A 22,651-nucleotide genomic window follows, 5' to 3' on the forward strand; every position below is an offset into this window, starting at 1 on the left:
AATATAGCCACCTTTCTTTGCAAGGACACTCAAAAGCCTGCCATCCATGGCAGTGTTTTGATCTGCTCACCATCAACATTGCGTGCAGCAGCAACCACAGCCTCCCAGACACTGTTCAGAGAGGTGTACTGTTTTCACTCCTTGTAAATCTCACATTTTATGATGGACCACAGGTTCTCAATGGGGTTCAGATCAGGTGAACAAAGAGGCCATGTCATTAGTTTTTCTTCTTTTATACCCTTTCTTGCCAGCCACGCTGTGGAGTACTTGGACGCGTGTGATGGAGCATTGTCCTGCATGAAAATCATGTTTTTCTTGAAGGATGCAGATTTCTTCCTGTACCACTGCTTGAAGAAGGTGTCTTCCAGAAACTGGCAGTAGGACTGGGAGTTGAGCTTGACTCCATCCTCAACCTGAAAAGGCCCCACAAGCTCATCTTTGATGATACCAGCCCAAACCAGTACTCCACCTCCACCTTGCTGGCGTCTGAGTCGGACTGGAGCTCTCTGCCCTTTACCAATCCAGCCACGGGCCCATCCATCTGGCCCATCAAGACTCACTCATTTCATCAGTCCATAAAACCTTAGAAAAATCAGTCTTGAGATATTTCTTGGCCCAGTCTTGACGTTTCAGCTTGTGTCTCTTGTTCAGTGGTGGTCATCTTTCAGCCTTTCTTACCTTGGCCATGTCTCTGAGTATTGAACACCTTGTGCTTTTGGGCACTCCAGTGATGTTGCAGCTCTGAAATATGGCCAAACTGGTGGCAAGTGGCATCTTGGCAGCTGCACGCTTGACTTTTCTCAGTTCATGGGCAGTTATTTTGCGCTTTGGTTTTTCCACACGCTTCTTGCGACCCTGTTGACCATTTTGAATGAAACGCTTGATAGTTCGATGATCACGCTTCAGAAGCTTTGCAATTTTAAAAGTGCTGCATCCCTCTGCAAGATATCTCACTATTTTTGACTATTCTGAGCCTGTCAAGTCCTTCTTTTGACCCATTTTGCCAAAGGAAAGGAAGTTGCCTAACAATTATGCACACCTGACATAGGGTGTTGATGTCATTAGACCACACCCCTTCTCATTACAGAGATGCACATCACCTAATATGCATAATTGGTAGTAGGCTTTCAAGCCTATACAGCTTGGAGTAAGACAACATGCATAAATAGGATGATGTGGTCAAAATACTCATTTGCTTAATAATTCTGCACTCCCTGTAGGTACAGCTATCTTTCTATATACATTAGTGCGCTCCTCTTGATGCATAGTGTGACTCAGTATTCAATTTAATCTAATTTATTTAAATTGCATTATTCCTTAATACTGAGCTGACTTTTCACATGTTGTTTTGAGAGGGACGCACTATTTGGAAACTATTGTACTTTATTGATTATACATTGCTGTGCCCTCTGTTACCTGCGAGGCCAACCACATAATTGCTATCATTGAGGCCTTATATAGACATGGATACGGCTTGCTTTGTTTTAGATGTTTTTAATTTTTAAATTTTGGCTTCAATAAAGATATATATTATACTTCCTTGGTGTCCTGGTCCAATCAGTGCTCATTGATAATTTACATATAGAGGGGTTGCTTTTTCTTTTTCTTGTGTATATGTTTTAGTTGGGTCTGTGACCCTTTTCCCCCATCAAATATATGTTAAAAGCAATATTAATTGCCCAATTATGCGTGCTCGCCTCTTTTTCTTGTTTTAACAGTGGGTGATTACAGGGGAGAACAGATGTAAATAATGCACTGGGGATGTGATCAGGCGGGGCCTGAGAGCGATCTGAGGGTGCGGGCAGGTGTGTGGGTGCCCGCAAGGGGCAGATTAGGGCCTGATCTGATGGGTAGCAGTGACAGGTGGTGACAGGAGGTGATTGTTGGTTGATTAATGGGTGATCAGTGGGTGATTAGAGGGGAGAACAGATGTAAACAATGCACTTGGGAGGTGATCTGAGGGCGGGTCTGCGGGCGATCTGAGGGTGTGGGCGGGTGATCAGGTGCCCGCAAGGGGGCAGGTTAGGGTCTGATCTGATGGGAGGCAGTGACAGTGACAGGTGGTGACAGGGGGTGATTGACAGGTGATCACAGGGGAGAATAGATGTATACAGTACACAGGGGAGGGGGGTCTGGGGAGGACCTAAGGGTGTGTGTGGGGGGGGTGTGATCAGGAGCCCCCAGGGGGCAATTTAGGACCCAATCTAAAACATAGCCGTGACAGATAGTGACAGGGAGTGATTGATGGGTGATTGGGTGCAAATAGTGGTCTGAGGGGGTGATCGGGGGGTAGGATCAGTGTGCTGGTGTTTTTACTACAATAGCTGCCTCCTCCCCTGGTGGTCCCTCGATTACTGGAACCACCAGGGGAGGAGGCAGCCTGTATAATACACTTTGTATTCATTACAAAGTGTATTATACACTTTGTAAGCGGCAATCGCAGGGTTAAAAACCCGCCGGCGCTGCTAATTGGCCGGCGGGTTGATGTCGCTGGTGGGCAGGGCCTAATGCCGGCAGATGCGTGTGCATCTATGCGCGTGATCCCCGGCTGATTAGTCCCCCAGGTGCCGCTGCTGATCGGCGTTACGCGGTCCTGGGGGTGCCACTTTGCCGCCGTAAATGTCTTTACATTTGCAGGTCTCTGGTACACTTTAAATTAGGGCTGTGGAGTCGGAGCAATTTTGGGTGCCTGGAGTCGGAGAAAAATGCACCGACTCCGACTCCTAATGAATTTGTAACTGTAATTAAAATAGAAAATATGATAAAATGTTCTATTTCTCAGATAGTAGTCATTAAAAATAATGTATATATACTGTATATATACAGTAATAGCTGTGCTCAGTCCACAAAAATGAAATAAACCAATCAAAATTAGTTACCGTATTTGTCGCCGTATAAGACGCATTTTTTCTCCCCCAAAAATGGGGAGAAAAAGTCCCTGCGTCTTATACGGCAAAGGCAGGGAATCCCCGACTTAATAACGCCCGCCGATGCGACCCGCCGCCACGTCGGGGATTCCCTGCCTTTCTGTGCCTGCCTTCCCCTGCCTGCCCGAGTCTCCTGGCCCCCCATGGAGTGTCCTTCTGTGCCCCCCATGTGTCCTCATGAGTTCTCCTGTGTCCTCATGTGCCCCCCATGTGTCCTTCTGTGCCCCCCATGTGTCCTCCTGTGTCCCCCATGTGTCCTCATGTGCCCCCTATGTGTCCTGCTGTGTGTTCTCATGTGTCCTCCTGTGCCTCCCCCATGTGTCCTGTGTGTGCTTATGTGCCCCTATGTGTCTTACTGTGCCCCCTCATGTGTGCTCCGGTGCCCCCCATATGTCCTCTTGTGCCCCCATTTGCCCCCCCCCCCTGCCTTCCTCCCTCCCTCCTGCCGAGTCTCCTGGCCCTCCCATGGAGTGTTAATAGCGGCGGCAACTTACCTTTGGCAGGCTCCTGCGCTGATCCTATATCATCTCGCTGCCCCCCGCTAGCCTCCCCCCTGCTTATCTGGCCCCCCTGGGTGAAGGAATAAGTATCGGTAGCTTACCTCCGCAGTGCGCCCGCGATGACTGCAGACGTCCGTCTTCCAGGCACTTCTCGCTCTAGTGACCGGCTTGAACTGCGCGTCATCAGTTCAAGCAGAGCACCCGCTTTGCAAGAACGGCAAGATAACCCTGCCGCGACGAACGACTCTCGAGGACACGCGTGTCCCCGCCGGCTGCTCCGTATCGTATAGGAGGCAGGGAGAGGAGAGAGGCGGGGGGGGAGGGGGAGGAGGAGGAGGCAGTGCGAAAGCCGGCGGCTTCATCTATTACATTGCCGCCGGCTATATTTAATGAAATTAAGCAAGTTGTTATACATTGCAGCGAGACGGCCGTAAAATAAATTGTAGCTTAGTGTAGTAATTACATTTCTGACATTGGCCGCTCCGCTGCGGCCACTTCGCACATTGGCCGGCCAGAACCCGAAGTGGCTGGCCAGAACGCGAAGTGGCCACACTTCGGGTTCTGGCCGTAACATATATACCAAATAATGTCTATGCTGTAAGAATAAAGCCTGATGTGTAGCCGTGTCACTAATAGAGATGGTCAATGAGATGGAAATAATTTTGCATTGATGCTGGTTTATGCAAATGTATGCACTCTCTTCGCTCATGAAATCAAATAATTTGATATGTTGTTAAAATTTGGTTTGGTGACTACAAATTAAAGGGTACCTGAGACGGATGAAAAGAGTGTTATACATACCTGGGGCTTCCTCCAGCCCCCTTCAGGCTAATCAGTCCCTCGCTGTCCACCTCCACCACCTGGATCTTCTGCTATAAGTCCCGGTAATTCAGCCAGTCAAAGCAGTCTGGCTACATGCTGCTTCCACAGCCAGGAGCATTCTGCGCCTGCGCAATAGTGCTGCGCAGGTGTAGTATGTATAAAACTTTAAATTCATCTGTCTCAGGTTTACTTTGGTACACAGTAGTACTATACTCTACATATACACTCCCCACAGAGCTGCAGGGAATGCACTGAGAATGTTGTGCACATTGAACACAGTGGTGTTGTCTATCACCCATAAACCTGGTTCAGATTGTGCATGAAGAATGTTTAATAGAGGAAGAATCTCCTCATTCCCCTGCAGCTAACCTGCACATCACTCTTACATGTACCCACAGTTACATTGCCTAGGGCCTGATAGATGTTCTTTGTTCCATTCTGTACCTTTTACAAGTACTCTTACCAAGGACTAGTTTTAGTCTAAAGGGAATAAATATAGTAGTCTACATATCCTTCTCACTTCAGTTGTCTTGTAAAATTCCTAAGCGTTGGCAGTTAAGAGACGAATTTCACGTTACATACTGTTAATCAACAAAATTGTAATATGCAAATTAGAGGAGTCGGAGTCGAGGAGTCGGAGGAATCCTAAACTGAGGAGTCTGAGTCGGTGGATTTTTGGACCGACTCCCCAGCCGTGCTTTAAATTACAAGATAATCTGATAATTTGTCCTGCAACTGGCAATAGTATCAGTTAGCATCAGTAAAGTGTAAATATGCGTTTAAATGACATTAGACTAGTCTTTTTTGTTTTCTATGTGTTTTTTTGCTGAGTTTTGTGTTTCATACCACTTTGAAAACAATGTTTCATGCAAAATAATCCCCCCCACTTCCCCCACTATGCAGATTCCATAAAAAAATAAAATCCCATTCAATAAAGTAATTGAATTGGAAGGTTGTTGAGCCCGAAATATGGAGTAATGTATGGGCAATCTAACTGCTCACTCTTTTTCAATCATTTCTGATTGGACTACAGGGAAATTCAACTCAGAGCAACTGAGAATCGGATCATTTTAATCATATCATTTGTCAATCAGCAGTAAATATTGGCTGATGTGTACCAAGCCTAACGTCTATGCATATATCTCCTTCTGTAAGTCATCCTAATAGAGTATGATATACCCTCTTTACACATGAACCAGTGTTTGCCTCACAGCATTCATTGTTTACAACCCCTTAATTTTAATGTCAATTTAGGGCATGAAGAAGCAGACTGTGAACAATAATGAAGACACACTGAGTCAGTAACAGTGACTACGTAGGCATAAAAAAATACACAATTATGCTTTTTCTCCACCCACCTGCTAGCTATGCTATTTAAAAACCCATAACAAGAAAGAGAATGTATGTGTGTATCACACAGATATACACATGTAAAGCTGTTAAAAAAAAGAAAGAAAGAATAGAAACATTGCCAGCAGCAACTACTATATAAAAAATTGTACGTTTCTTCTTTTATTTTAGAATTGTAAGCTTGAAAGCATCAGTTCAGCAATAGGAAAGTTATGTGTGAAATAACTGTACTCTGATTACCTTATCTTAGGTCAATTTTATGCTCTGCTGATTCTTTTGTACTAACTAGCAGTAGAAAGTATTGGTTTGTCTTTTAAGTAGAAAGAAAGAGCAAATCAAAAAGCAGAAGTAACAATTGCCAACCAAGACAGGGAAAAACATGAACAAGATCTTGTTTTTTATTTTTATTCATCTTTTTAACAAGTTTCAAATGCTACATTAGCTAAATGCTAGAAAATGGTGAAAAATTTTACTTATTCTGCACAGAAGTGCCAATCTGAATATTCAGAGCGGCCGCAACGGAGCCCAATTTCCTAGTCCATTATCAGTACCTTGTGCGACTCACAAAATGGATCACAACAGGCCAATGGACATGTTAAGGATTCTATGTTACACACAGGCCGACATGTCTGTTCTGCCTGTTGCAGTGATTGAGACAGCTAATTTGGGTGCAGCACAGTGGCCAGGATTTGGGCGCCACCACAGGCTGTAGTGTGAATTATGGGTGGCATCAATAGTCGGAGGCCAAATTATGATAACAAAAACTGGGGTAATTTGAATGCTGGCAATAGCCAGAGCCCACATTACACAGCCACATAAATGATTAGGTAGTCAGTAAGGGAACAGTTTCGAAAATAGTTTTGTGAATAGCTAGAGTAGGGAGAGCCATCTTTCTGCTTCACCCTGTGCCCAAATTTATCCACGCCATTTTCAAATGTAAACGGAGTGATGGAATGCTCACTGACAGCGTTCATGATAATGACAGACACCAGGCAGAAATCACACATCTCATAACAGCAATGCAATGGACTTGTCTGGATGGTCTTTCCATTGGGGTCCCATGAATGGTACGGTCAATCCAAAACTCTCAAACTCTAGAGTGAGTCTTGATAATGAGGCATTTACCCTTCCCACACCCTGCCCAATTTTTTTAGAAAAAGGGTAAATAAGTGCGGTAAGGTCCAAGTCAATTTACCGGTTAGGTAACACGTGACGTGACATTTCTGAGGTAGTTACAGCCCTTAGATATACGCTCTCACAGAGACAACTGAAAAGATGTTTGGATAAAGATTTGTCAACAATGTAAGAGTAGATGTTAAAATAACATATCAGTACAAATGAACACACAGCAGCTAATGTTAAATATGAGAATGTTCATTGTAATGTTTTGTTATGCAACATCCAATAAAGTAAATATTATGAGCACAGTCGGGAGTATTTGGAAATGATTGAATGCTCTTACACATAGAGCAGAATGTAACTGCAGAATTGTAGCTGTAGTGCTGCTCAAAAAGAGTTAATCTATCTCAGTAACAGAGGGAGGAGCTGGATGGAGTCAGGCACTGGCTGTGTACTAAGGAACTACCATTCTACTGGCAACTCCAAACTTTGCACAGAAATCTCTGGGTCAGATGACTAAGTTTTCCAAAGGAAAGTTCTATGGAGTGGATACAACTAACCTGAAAATTGTGCAGGCCAAGGCATAATCCCCTATTCTCTTTTACTAACAATTAAAGCCTGTACACATGCAGGATGGATGTCGCCCAACAGGGATCGAGACCCAATCCTTTGGGTGATATCACTGGGCTGAGGCTGTACAGACACAGTCAGCCTACAGGCTAATGGTGGGTTCTGTTGCTATGCATGGGGGGAGGGAATGTGGAGGGCCAAAGGAGCAATGCAGAAAAGACATCGCTCAACAGGTGGGGTGAGCGGCGAGCACAAAGCTATTGGCCGTCGGTCAGCTGAGTTGATCCGTCTGACGGATCACTAGCTGGGTGGCGGTGTCGGGCCGCTGTACTCACACAATTATTACCACTTGGAAAACGAGTCCAAAAACACGGCCTGACATACCACTGCTATGCGGACGACACCAAACTATACCTTTCCTTCAAGCCTGGTGTGACAGACCCAACTCCAACTATACACGCCTGCTTAGCCGAACTATAGCAATGGATGAGTGACAACTGGCTGAGACTAAACGCAGATTAAACTGAAGTCCTTGTGAACAGAGGGCAGCGCATGACAACAAAACAACTTCACCTGCAGTCTTCACCACTGGAAATAGGAGGCACACATCTATGCAGCTCTGAGCATGTGTGAAGCCTGGGAGTTCTAATTGATGGGGATTTAAACTTCATAACTCATATCTCTGCTGTGGTGAAATCATCCTATTTCCACCAGAAGAACATCACGAAAATCAAGCACCCCATCCCCCCCAGCAGATCTGCCAACTTTAGTCCATGCCTTTAATACATCCCGACTGGACTATTGTAATGTTCTCTACATCGGCCTGCCAAAAAAGGACTTGTACCGCCTACAGCTGATACAGAATACTGCTGCCAGACTGTTGACCAAAGAACCCAGTCACTGCCACATAACACCAGTCCTGCATTCCCTTCACTGGCTACCCATAAAATGGAGGATGTTATTCAAGAACTGCCTACTGACATTTAAATCACTACATAATCTGGGCCCTGGATACATGAAAGAAATGTTGCAACTGCGTAGCAATCCCTGCAATCTCAGATTCTAATAATCTAGTCATACCTGGAAACTTTTGGTCCCAGAAGCCTTCTGTCATTCCGCTCCTACATTATGGAACTCCCTACCACAGCACATCAGAACAACTCCGTCTCTGGACATGTTTAAATCCAGACTGAAACCCCACCTGTTCAGTTTGGCATTTGCAGAAATATAACTTTTTTTGTGTGAATACTTCATCCTACTACCAATTACTGAATCTGAGAGAGCCTAAGCGCTTTGAGTCCTATGGGAGAAAAGCGCTATAGAAATGTTATTGTTATTGTAATTATCACAGAGGGGGTCAGTATTGGCCGCCTCAGCCAACTTTACTCTAGTTTGTTTAAGGGCCTGAAAGGACAACTCAAGCGAGAGGGATAGGAAGGCTGCCATAGATTTCCTTTTAAATACCAGTTGCCTGGCAGTCCAGCTGATTCTCTGCATCCAATACTTTTAGCCATAGCCTCTGAACAAGCATGCAGTAGTTCATCTGTTTCTGTCATCATTGTCGGATCTGTAAAGATTACCTGCATGCTTGTTTCTGGTGTTATTCAGACATTACTGCAGAAGGGCTGCCAGGCAACTGGTATTGTTTAAAAAGAAATAAAATGTGGCAGCCTCGATATTCTTTTCATTTCAGTTGTCCTTTAACAAATCTGGAGTGTGAACTGGGGTTCAAATTCTCCTTTTCAAATATAACTGAAAATTTGCCCCTAATCTCCAAACTTCTTGCGTATATGGCTGGAAAAACGTTAAACAGTGATCTGCGTTTCCTCTCTTCCCACAAACCATACTGAATGAGCTGTGCTACATGCAAGGACCCACTCATTGACCTGAAGATTTCTAATGGAGAGGCAGCAGTCAAAAACAGCACAGTGCAATGAGTGTAAAGTGTGTCTAAATCACTGTTACCAGCAGTAGTTCTACCACAGTGCACTGCCTGCTATTTTTCACCCCATGCTCACCCCTCAATAATATGAATAATAAAATAATAATAAACACTTCCCAGTTAATCTTCTATGAAATAAATGAAAGACATCTTTTTAGGGTTCATTTGATTTTGTTGCCTATGGTTCTCCTTGTAAAGCCAAGGTCTTTGCCTCCTGATGCCTTAGAATATTATTTTCAACTTACTATAAAGCACTTGATTTCATAGTAATGCTATTTTTTTCTTTAATAATTCCATTTCCGCCCCCAGAATTATCTCCCTACTGCGTTTTACAAAGTAGCCGGTTTTCATGTTACATCTGAGAGTAGCAAAATTAAAAGACGGATAATACAAAAACAATCAATTATATTTCAGCTTCTGTTCTCTGGCATTTCTTTTGTGAAGTAAAGTGTACCTGCACTTTTTCCTTTACTCAGTAGGAGAAAGAAAACCATTCATTTAAGTTCCATGCTATGACATTTTGTTTCACCTTATCCTTAAACTATTCCTCTTTGATATGCTGAGCTTCCTGTGTTAATTGAAAGATAATGAGAGTGTGCCAATGTAAAATAAATGTCGAAAATCTAGCTCTATTCCTGCAACTAATCTTATTTTATTGATTTTAGTGAAGTGATAAAGTAGATCCAATAAGTAACATTGCTAATACAACCATCCCAAGAACTTCACATCTTTTCAGGTGACTAGGTAAGCAGTCAGTGTACATATCAGATATGAACAGAGGCGCTATTCGTGACCTTGAGACTATACTGTGTACTCCCATCTGTTTATTGCCTGAGGAAGCGGGAACATACCCGTGAAACGCATTGCACTGTTTGTTTGGAGTATATTGGAGTATATTAATAAACCGGTTGTCATAAAACTGACGGTATCTTGTCTGCTTCAGGGAGGCGAGTCCACCACCACCTCCTGAGGAATTTTAAGCCTTTTAGAACCTTTTATCCTGCTGGTGCCTCTGTTCACTCTTACATTAATTCTCACTGATGATTGTGCTGCCTGTGTCCTTCAATAGCCTTCAATTGCAAGTGAATAGCAAGACTCCTCCATAATGCCAGAATGAGGACAAGGGCCATCAGGATTTCGCACGACTCCTACCACCCTGGCAGTTGCTTCTTCAAGCTCCTCCTATTGTGCCCCTGCTATCAAGCCATCCCCTCCAGATCCACCAGGTGAAGGAGCACCTTCTTCTCCCAGGCTGTCCACCTACTGAACTCTCGCTCCCCCGGCCAGGTCAGTCCACCTTCAGCACTTTAGCTCCTTAGCCAGCATTGCTTCAACAATAGACTTCCAAGCACGCCTGTGCAGGACTTGCCCCTCTCCCTAGTTGTTGGTGTTCTTGCTGTCTGCTCTATATGTATGCTTCCCATATCTATGCCTGCACCATGAGCATTTCTCATACTGTCAAATATATCTTTCAATGTTCTACTGCCTTTGCCACGTGTACCACAAACAATTCCAGGTACGTATAAAGAGAAGAAAGAAAGAAACCGGCACTGCGGACACAAACTTAATTTGGGGATGGCTGATTCTCTAGAAGTTAGAAATAGATTCGGGTTTTCAGGGTACTGACCTCCTGCGTGCTCTGGATACTGAAGGAAACAACCAATCTATATGTGTAGTAAAGACATGAATTCATCCGGCACTGCATCTGAGGTTAAGCATCATTCCTTCTTTATTGTGGTACGTCATTTGGCGTACTTGACGAATAAAAGCTTTTCTGGTTCTTATTCGGAAGATATGACCGACAACACTGATCTTCCATGATTGCAACGAATGAAATGAAAATCCAATATCTAACGCAACTTCTGGAATGTCCCTACGCAACAAACACTCCCTGGCCTTCGTGTTGGTATGAAGGATTGACATGATGAGAGGAAATGCAGCCACAGGCAACCCTGTGGTAATGCTGATACTTAAAGAGACACATAAGCGGAAAAAAAATTATGATATAATGAATTGGTTGTGTAGTACAGCTAAGAAATAAAGCATTAGGAGCAGAGACATAAGTCTAATATTTGTTTCCAGTACAGGAAGAGTTAAGAAACTCCAGTTATCTATGCAAATAGCCATTGAGCTCTGCAACTTTGTGGAGAGCTCCGATTTCTGATTGGGTTATCTCAGCTGTATTGTGTTTTTCTTTTGCAGAAAACAGTTCAGGACAGGTCAAAAGTTCACTGCCTGTTCTGCAAAAACTTTTAGAATGCTAATTAATGTGTAAACTGCAAGTATTAGAGAATGATGCAATGTTATAAAAAAAAAAAGCTGTATAACTGAAAATAAAAATATGAGAATATTTTTTTTGCTACCAATGTTCTAGTAATTACCCCTACTACACAACCAATTCATGATATCATCATTTTTTTCGCTTCAGTGTCTCTTTAACCCATTCGCGTTCCGTCGTTTTCACTTGAGAAATGTTCACCTCCCATTCATTAGCCTATAACTTTATCACTACTTATCACAATGAATTGATCTATATCTTGTTTTTTCCGCCACCAATTAGGCTTTCTTTGGGGCGTACATTTTGCTAAGAGCCACTTTACTGTAAATGCATTTTAACAGGAAGAATAAGAAAAAAACGGAAAAAAATGATTATTTCTCAGTTTCAGCCATTATAGTTTTAAATTAATACATGCCTTCATAATTAAAACTCACGTATTGTATTTGCCCATATGTGCCAGTTATTACACCGTTAAAATTATGTCCCTATCACAATGTATGGCGACAATATTTTATTTGGAAATAAAGGTGCATTTTTTCCGTTTTGCATCTATCACTATTTACAAGTTTAAAATAATAAAAACATGGAAATATTTCATCTTTACATTGATATTTAAAAAGTTTAGACCCTTAGGTAAATATTTACAGTTTTTTTTTTATCGTAATGTTTTTTTTTTTATATTAAACATTTTATTTGGGTAGTTTTGGGAGGGTGGGAGGTAAACAATATGTTTATAATGTAAATGTGTGTTGATTTTCATTTTTTTTACTTTTAGTTGTAGTATTACTTTTTGGCCACAAGATGGCGGCCATGAGTTTGTTTACATGACGTCACTCTAAGCGTAACACACGCTTAGAGCGACGCATGGGGGAGGTAACAACCAGAAAAGGCTCAGCTTCCGAGAGAAGCTGTCGCTTTTTCAGCGGGGGAGAGGAATCAGTGATCGGGCTCCATAGCCCGATTCACTGATTGCCTGGCTAACGAACCGCTGGCCGGGAGCGCGCGTGCACGCGCACGACCGGCCGCGGGAGTGCGCGGTAGCGCGCATGGTTCCTAGACGTAGTTTCTACGTCCAGGAACCAAAATAAGTTAAAGAAGGCTGTGCACCTTTCATGTTTTCATAAGGTGCTCACTAATGGTGCCATTTTCAGAGAAGAATCACCCAAGCAATCAGATTCTGATACCCTATGGAATGCATGTGTGGCTATCCGAGTCAATTTATTCCAGTGGATTAGAAACATATTTTCATTAATGCATAATTAATTAGAATTATGACTGCAAATGGAATTTCCAGGTTTAACATTTCCATTCACTTCTTAGCCATTGGTCTGACATCAATCTGCTCATATACAAAAGGTCCTTAAAATACCCCTGAACAGGCACTGAATTTTGCACGTAATCCAAATGTGTGTGTGAGTGGTGCTATGTCACTGCACCGTTCTTACGTAATACCATCTTCCGGGTCCTTACAATTCCTGTCTTAAGTTTGGTACTCCTTTCAAAGACGATACAAGAAAGAAGGAGAGACAGTCTTCCTCCTCTGTCCAGATCCACTCCATCCCTGAACACAGTTTGTTGGTGACACTCAGTAGTTTCCAAATGGATACAGTAGCAGAATGGCATCACATGCAGACCAAAGGAGACAGCTAGGAGATTCAACTGTTTGCAAACAATGCGGATATGGTTTTTTTTTGTTTTAAATAGTTTGGTTTTTTTTTTTTAAAGTTCAGGGATCCTTTAGTGTACATAGGCTTCTGGCATCAGTTTACAGTCATGTTGACATCAATTGACTTCTCATTTACAGTAGTGAACATAAAACTGGATTATTATTATTATTTTTTATTTATATAGCGCCAACATATTCCGCATCGCTTTATAAAGCACAATAAGACGACAAGGGGAACATAGATACAACTAACAAATGTACAGCAGAGTTCCAAGCAGCACAAATATTGTTACAAAACAGTAAACATTAGGAGGATGACCCTGCCCTTGCGAGCTTACAATCTAACTGTAGCTAGACTGAAGTCAGAAGGCCAAGTCAACTAGTTCTAACTATTATTGCACATTTCCATGAAAATCTTTTTAATAAAGTTTTAAGCATTCAATTGACGTAATAGTGTTCAACAGAAGAGAAAATCTCATTACAAAAGCATTGTAAGGCTTATACACTGTGTAAGAAATCCTATCTTAGGTAACATTTATAAGAAGGTGATCATTAAACAGCAAACAATCTAGTTCTTGGTAATAACATTTTTTTATAAACCAAACATGGTATCATTAACTGAGCCGAGTAGGCTGATACCATGCGTACATGGTTGAGCAATGTGACTGTCGATAACAGGGGGCCTTGGGCCTATCGACAGCATATACTGAAACTAATATATGAAAAAGTTGTACACTAAGAGGATAGTAACGTAGTAACCTAAAATATAAAAGAGAATAATGCTTATTAATTGTAGTATCTCTGTATCTAAGCCTATGAGGATATGTCAATAATTCGAATAAAGACTGATAAGGCACGGAGAATGAAAAAGGAAAGTAGAAAATAAACGAATAGAACATCCTAAACTAAACTATACCACTTTTCTAATTGCATACATAATAGGGTCCATCTGTACCTTTTGCTCAGAGTTATGGAGTGAAAAGCAACCAATTTTCAGGGAGAGAAAAGTTGAATTGCGAGTTAGGGCTTCTACTCCTAATTTTTTCCTCCATTGAGAAATTTCTATTAATTAGGGATAAAAGCATTTGGGTATGTTATTGCACATTTCAAGTTGTATGGAAACAAAATTATGCAGGGAGAATCATAACATCTTTGTACATTTGAATTCCAGCACTGCAAATGTTGTGTATTTAATATGCAGTGATTAACAATTGTAGAGATGAACTATAAACTTGTTCCAGAATAGCCCACAACTTGTATGGAGTAATGACACAAATAGCAATGATTATATACAATATGCAGTGACTCGTATCAATAATTCTGATTCCCACGTATCAATAATTCTGATTCCCAGTATCCACCAGAACGGAAAATGGCATATTCTATATAATCATACAAATATTTATATGGTGGCACCCAAGGTGATAAATTAAATGAAAATCTAAAAAGTCTGTGTAAGCATGAACCCTTAACCACTTACTCCACAGCTCAGTTTATCTACGTCACCTGTGGCATCCTCCAAGCCACCATGACGTAGATATACTGATGTAGCTTTCAGCCCTGCTGTGCACAATCGGGTACTCTTAAGAGCGCACCCCTGGCACTATCAGCTGCAATACGAATTGGTGAAAGGGAACATGTTACCTCGTCTCGCTCCTGCGCCGGAAGTTCTGGTGCCGCACTCTGGTCTGGACCAGACCAGAGTAGCGGCTAATCCATCCGGCGCGTGCGACGAGAGGAGGTAAGTTCCACCCGCTGCCCAGCCGCTGCACACTTCACTCTGGAGGGTAGAGCGAGGGAGGGAGAGCCCCCTAAGGTGAGTGCCCATAGCTCTCCCTCTTCTCTGCGCTGCTCCCCTCCTGCTGGGGCACACCTGGCTACTTTTTCTGGGGACATATACCCCTGCCTACATATACTGGGCACATATACCCCTGCCTACATATACTGGGCACATATACCCCTGGCTATATATACTGGGCACATATACCCCTGGCTAGTTATACTGGGCACATATACCCCTGCCTATATATACTGGGCGCATATACCCCTGCCTACATATACTGGGCACATATACCGCTGCCTACATATACTGGGCACATATACCCCTGACTACATATACTGGGCACATATACCCCTGACTACATGTATTGGGCACATATACCCCTGGCTATATATACTGGGCACATATACCGCTGCCTACATATACTGGGCACATATACCCCTGACAACATATACTGGGCACATATACCCCTGCCTACATATACTGGGCACATATACCCCTGACTACATATACTGGGCACATATACCCCTGCCTACATATACTGGACACATATACCCCTGCCTACATATACTGGGCACATATACCGCTGCCTATATATACTGGGCACATATACCCCTGACTACATATACTGGGCACATATACCCCTGACTACATATACTGGGCACATATACCCCTGACTACATATACTGGGCACATATACCGCTGCCTACATATACTGGGCACATATACCGCTGCCTACATATACTGGGCACATATACCGCTGCCTACATATACTGGGCACATATACCCCTGCCTACATATACTGGGCACATATACCGCTGCCTACATATACTGGGCACATATACCCCTGACTACATATACTGGGCACATATACCGTTGCCTACATATACTGGGCACATATACCCCTGACTACATATACTGGGCACATATACCGCTGCCTACATATACTGGGCACATATACCCCTGCCTACATATACTGGGCACATATACCGCTGCCTACATATACTGGGCACATATACCGCTGCCTACATATACTGGGCACATATACCGCTGCCTACATATACTGGGCACATATACCCCTGACTACATATACTGGGCACATATACCCCTGCCTACATATACTGGGCACATATACCCCTGACTACATATACTGGGCACATATACCCCTGGCTACATATACTGGGCACAAATACCCCTGGCTATATATACTGGGCACATATACCCCTGCCTACATATACTGGGCACATATACCCCTGCCTACATATACTGGGCACATATACCGCTGCCTACATATACTGGGCACATATACCGTTGCCTACATATACTGGGCACATATACCCCTGCCTGCATATACTGGGCACATATACCGCTGCCTACATATACTGGGCACATATACCGCTGCCTACATATACTGGGCACATATACCCCTGACTACATATACTGGGCACATATACCCCTGCCTACATATACTGGGCACATATACCCCTGCCTACATATACTGGGCACATATACCCCTGACTACATATACTGGGCACATATACCCCTGACTACATATACTGGGCACATATACCCCTGGCTACATATACTGGGCACAAATACCCCTGGCTATATATACTGGGCACATATACCCCTGCCTACATATACTGGGCACATATACCCCTGCCTACATATACTGGGCACATATACCGCTGCCTACATATACTGGGCACATATACCCCTGACTACATATACTGGGCACATATACACCTGACTACATATACTGGGACATATACACCTGCCTACATATACTGGGCACATATATCCCTGCCTACATATACTGGGCACATATATCCCTGCCTACATATACTTGGCACATATACCCCTGCCTACATATACTGGGCACATATACCCCTGCCTACAGATACTGGGCACATATACCCCTGGCTACATATACTTGGCACATATACCCCTGCCTACATATACTGGGCACATATACCCCTGCCTACAGATACTGGGCACATATACCCCTGGCTACATATACTGGGCACATATACCGCTGCCTACATATACTGGGCACATATACCCCTGACTACATATACTGGGCACATATACCCCTGACTACATATACTGGGCACATATACCCCTGACTACATATACTGGGCACATATACCCCTGACTACATATACTGGGCACATATACCCCTGACTACATATACTGGGCACATATACCCCTGACTACATATACTGGGCACATATACCTCTGGCTACATATACTGGGCACATATACCCCTGCCTACATATACTGGGCACATATACCCCTGGCTACCTGTTCTGGGGACATCTCTACCCCTGGCTACCAGTTCTGGGGACATCTATACCGCTGGCCTCCTATTCTGGGGACACCTATAGACCTGGGGCTACCTATTTTTGGGGAACCACTGCTGTCAGATTGAGTGTATTTTGGGGAACTGCTGCCAGTTGAGAGGTGTCTACATATTAAGGGGGCATTCTACCTATTTATGTGAAATGCTGTCTATTTATGTGACTCATGACTGCTGAATTTGTCTTATTGGGGGCCTCATGGTTACTGACTTTGTCTTGTTGGGGGACTCATGATTTGTTGGGGGCCTTAAGATTGCTGAATTTGTCTTGTTGGGGGCCTCATGATTGCTGAATTTGTCTTGTTGGGGGGTCACATGATTGCTAACTGCGAGACTATGGAAAAAGCTGAATCATCATCATATGAGACAATAGCATTAAACCTACTTTTTCCGCTTTTTAAAACAGAAAATGAAACTGGGAGGTTCTAAAAAAATGAATAAATTTTTCAGGAGTAGGATGGATGAATTGTTTATCTTCACAGTTTATTTTCAACTTGGATTTTCCATAATGTTCATGTATGAGTTAAAACGTTTGTATTTAGTTTAAATTGCTGTTGGCACTTTGTGATAGTAAAGTGGCTTTGCAGTTTGGACACTCGACCTCCAAAAGGTTCGCCACCACTGTCCTAAGCTAATGTCCCACCATTGCTTGGTTCATGTAAACTTGTCTCCACCCACAACCACATTCTGGTTCATGACCACACCCATTTTCCGGTGCGGCCCCATTTTTTGGCGCGCTACGCACGCCACACAGCGCCGCCCCAGATTTTCGTCGCGCTGTGCGCGCCGCCCCACATTTTCCTCCCCCTTTTTTGTCCCCCCCCCCCCTGGAAAATTGTCTGCGGACGCCCATGGCCAACATATTACGCAGCGCTGGACAATAAATATATACAACGATACAAGGATGACAGACATAAAAAGGTTATACAACAGAGAACAAAGTTATACATGCAAATTGTACAAAATACATCATCATGCAATATGGGCTGGTTAGGTAGGCCCAGTAATACAAGTGCAGGCTGTCATAGGACAGGAGTACATGATCCTGTAGATTACACTCGGGAGTGGAGGACCCTGCCAGAGGCTTACAATCTAAAGGGTGGGGTGGAAACGCTAGGTGGGGCTGTTAAATGCAAAGTGGTTAAGCTGCGTACTCACCCCGTCCTGCAATGTCCCTTCCTGTCAGCGGGTAAAGCACAAGGTCACGCGACATACACGGTGGCGAGAGCGAGACTTCCAGCGATCGCGGTACTTTGCGCATTGTCAGGGATCTTAAAGATCCAATCAACAGGGTCAGTCTTTAGTCATCGTGCGATGCTATACAATGTTCGCAATCGTGCTTCTGTAACCACCTGGCGACGTCAAGTAAAAATCGACGGTCGTCTGGAAAATAGTCTTGAAAAAACGTCAGGTGGGTACATAGCTAGCTGGCAAAGAACGCATTTTGTGGGCTAAATAAATATCTCTACCAAGTATTAGGTGTCCTGCTTCAGAATGCAAGTGCCTGTGCTTACTATCCATTTTAAACAAGCCAGCAATCTAGTTTTACTAGGCAAGGTTAGTGTTCTCCTGCATCAGAAGTGTGACCAACTTTGACCCAAGCTGCAACTCCCCTCAAACCTTCTTTGGTGGTGGTTCCATATGCAACCAGAGTTTGTGAGTATAAAATCTCTGAAATTATATTCACCGCCAGTTAAACCCAGATTACCACACACATTGCCTTTTGTGTTCTTTTGGGTTTTGAGGTTCCTAAATTAAACAACATTTTCTGATTGGTTAATATGAGAAACTGTGCCCTAAGAAAGAATTCCTGAAGCTTTATATTTTTCCATAACAACACAGCTCCTCTTAGATTACAGGAAATCTCTGATTATGTGGGTCAGAGTCTTCAGCACTTCCTAACACCACTATAGTGAATATGGACATTTAAAAGGAAGAGCCAATGCCTTGCCATTAGAAAACATTTGCTACAAATAAGGGCAACTATGAAAAACCAAAGAATTCAAACCATTAGAAACACAGACTTGCAGTTACAAGTACTGCACACTCCCTCTACCTGTGGTCACTGTCTAGGCTGCTAGATAATCATAGCAAACAGGCCTAGCCGTGCCAGATAAAGCATCAGTGCCGGACACTCCAGGAAATCTCAGATTTATGACCCTTTTCTCACACCTGTGGTCTGAGGTTCTAATTTGGAACCATGTCTTGGTTTAAAGGAATAGAGTAGGGGGGGTCAGAGGAAAATGAGTTGAACTTACCTGGGGCTTTTAATGGTCCCCGCAGACATCCTGTGCCCGCGCAGCCACTCACAATTGTTCCGGCCCTTGCCTCTGGTTCACTTCTGGAATTTCAGACTTTAAAGCGGACCCAAACCAAACATTTTTTTTAATTAAAAATATTTAGTTGCACCACTCTGACACATACAAAGATAAATAAACACTCCTTTAAGCCTATGAGCATTTCATTGCATGATTTTACCCTTCTCTTTTCATAACTAGGATTATACTGGGGGCAGCCATTAGCAATTCCTCCATTGCCAGACACCACCTACTTCACCAGTTTGCCGGATTTTGTCCCGGCAATTTGAAAGGAAGGGAGGGATTCCTCCAATAAATGTAAAATATTTTATATTTGTCATCATGCAGCTGAAAAAATGTATTATTATAATTTAGAAAATAGATTTTATTTCTGAAATCTTGTATTTTTAATTTGGGTCCACTTTAAAATCTGAAAACCACTGCGCCTGCGTTGCCATGTCCCTGCTCCCGTCGATGTCACCAGGAGCGTACTGCGGAGGCCCAGTATGGTCTGTGCCTGCGCAGTACGCTCCTGGTGACATCAGCGGGAGCGAGGACACGGCAACGTAGGGGCAGTGGTTTTCAGACTTTAAAGTCTGAAATTCCAGAAGTGAACTGGAGGCAGGGCCGGAGCATCGGTAAGTGGCTGCGCGGGCACAGGATGTCTACGGGGGACCATTAGAAGCCCCGGATAAGTTCAACTCATTTTCCCCAGACCCCCCTACAGTATTCCTTTAAAACATCCCACACATTCTTAAAGAGACACTGAAGCGAAAAAAATATATGATATAATGAATTGGTTGTGTACTATGAATAATTACTAGAAGTTTAGCAGCAAAGAAAATATTCTCATATTTTTATTTTCAGGTATATAGTGTTTTTTCTAACATTGCATCATTCTATAATATGTGCAGATTACACAACACTCAGCATTCAAAATGATTCTTTCAGAGCAGTCTGTGAACTAATGACCTCTCCTCTGGCAGAGAAATAGAAAATAGTTCAAGAACACTTGAGATAATAAAAGTCAGATAACAGCCCTCTCCACGACTTTGAAAGTGGCAGAGCTTAATTGCTTTTTTGCCTAGCGATAACGACTAGAGTTTCTTAACTCTTCCTGTACTGGAAACAATTAGACTGATGTATCTGATCTTAATGTTTTATTTCTTAGCTGTACTACACATACAAATCATAATAACATAATTTTTTTTTCGCTTCAGTGTCTCTTTAACAGCATGTGATCTGGACCCCAGCCTTTGAGCCAAACGTGTCCTAAGCAGAATTCTCCCAGAAAGAATGGCACTATCTTATACATTCAGGTACCTTGCTTCTGCTAGCATATGGACGTACCTTTAAAGGGGCACTATGGTGAAAAATTGTAAAATTTTAAATATGTGCAAACATATACAGTACAGATATGAGGTACATTTTTTCCAGAGTAAAATGAGCCATAAATTACTTTTCTCCTATGTTGTGGTCACTTACAGTAGGTAGTAGAAACCTGACAGAAGTGACTAGGTTTTGGACTAGTCCATCTCCTCATGGGGGAATCTCACTAATTTATTCCTTTTCAAAAGCACTTAGTGAATGGCAGTTGGCCAGGGAAGCTGGCCAGTATCATTGTTTAAATCATTTTCAGGGAATATCTTTATAAAGAATGAAAGCCTTACCGAGAATCCCCTATGAAGAGATTTCTACTGCCTACTGTAAGTGACAGCAACATAGGAGAAAAGTAATTTATGGCTCATTTTACTCTGGAAAAAACGTACTTCTTATTTGTATGTGTTTGCACAAATTTAAAAATTTTCGCCGTAGTGCCCCTTTAAGCACCTGCCCTGTGGGCCTTTCTTTGAAAGACCACAAGTGCCATGCCATTTCTGGCACAGATGGAGCCCAAGATGCCTTTCTGCAAAAGCCAGAGTATTTTGCCATTGTCGGTCTTCTAATGGGATCATACGAGCAGTGAGCAACATATTAAACCTTCGCTTTGATTTAGATAGATCTGAAATGAACCTGGCCATATCAAAAGTTTTCTTGGAAATAACTGAGCTTTTTAGCATAATCCACTACAGAAAAAATGTTCTGGGTGGACATAAGAGATTCTATTACTCTGGAATTCCTGAGCATTTACGGCAGACCTGTCTGGTGTGAGACATAGAGGTCCTGACAGTTGCAGAGACTCTAGTAATCTTATATCCACTTTCTCTGAATAATTTAAAGAGCTATTATATTTTCAGACATTTCTCTGTGAAAGGATAGTCAGAACTGTGCGTCTCAGATGTCTTTGATAGGGGAGTATAAATAGATTAACAGATTTCTATGAAAGCAAGCAAAAGAAAAGAACTCCTTATCTCTTCTACAAAGAAAGCATGTGTGTTTATCTTACTGCATGCAATTAAAGCCCAACATGTTCTACTTTCGTTCTACATGCAGAAAACCATCTATCAACAATGAAGAAAATAAGCATTGGTGGTTCACGGTCACGAGCAAATAAAATCCTGAATATGCACAATTCCACTGTCTCAGGGAAGGGATTCAATTCAGTCAACTATCTGAGTACACATAGTTCAGAACTCATGCCTGTGAAGCTCTGAATCATGATGGGCCAATCGGAGTAACTTCCTAAAAGATTTTTGACAGGGGGGGTCCAGTCAAATACTTAGAGGACTGGGGACAGGGACTTGGAGGGACACCAAACACAATTGGGGACATTTATAAAGTGTGTCGGAGACAAAATATTTGTAGGTTTTTAGAAATCCATGCAAAATTGTCCCAGGCATCCTAAGAAATCGCTAAATAATGCAGATTACTTCTTAAATTGTTAAGAATAGGATGAGTTAGGAAGGTCTCTCAGGCAGAGCAGTGTGTGAGGGAAATTACTGTTGCTGAGACAACCAATACATCTGCTGTATTGAATCAATTCTCAACACTCAAAGCACAGAACAGCTTCACAGGACACATGGCAGCAGGGGGAGCAGCACTTCACAAATCATGCCTAGCCTGCACTGCTGCACTACTTGTAAATCTGCTATTAAGCACTT

At 42.8% G+C, this 22,651-nt stretch overlaps 1 protein-coding gene and 1 long non-coding RNA gene across 9 annotated transcripts in view; one reads left to right on the forward strand and one right to left on the reverse strand.

Annotated features, from left to right (window-relative positions):
- The window catches only part of ATXN1 (ataxin 1), a 439,823-nt gene that overhangs the window by 227,051 nt on the left and 190,121 nt on the right, over positions 1-22,651 (reverse strand). The gene's annotated exons all lie outside the window — the stretch shown is intronic.
- Positions 1-22,651, forward strand: part of LOC137518726 (uncharacterized) — a 102,878-nt gene that overhangs the window by 12,826 nt on the left and 67,401 nt on the right. For 2 of the 3 annotated variants that reach the window (XR_011020875.1, XR_011020874.1), the window contains exon 3: positions 10,300-10,511. The exons of the other annotated variant lie outside the window; for it this stretch is intronic. This is a non-coding gene — a long non-coding RNA (uncharacterized lncRNA). Of the gene's footprint in view, positions 1-10,299; positions 10,512-22,651 lie in introns of those variants that run through there. 3 annotated transcript variants of the gene reach the window in all.

Source organism: Hyperolius riggenbachi, chromosome 5 (genome assembly GCF_040937935.1).
Source record: "Hyperolius riggenbachi isolate aHypRig1 chromosome 5, aHypRig1.pri, whole genome shotgun sequence".
Taxonomy (NCBI): Eukaryota; Metazoa; Chordata; class Amphibia; order Anura; family Hyperoliidae; genus Hyperolius; species Hyperolius riggenbachi.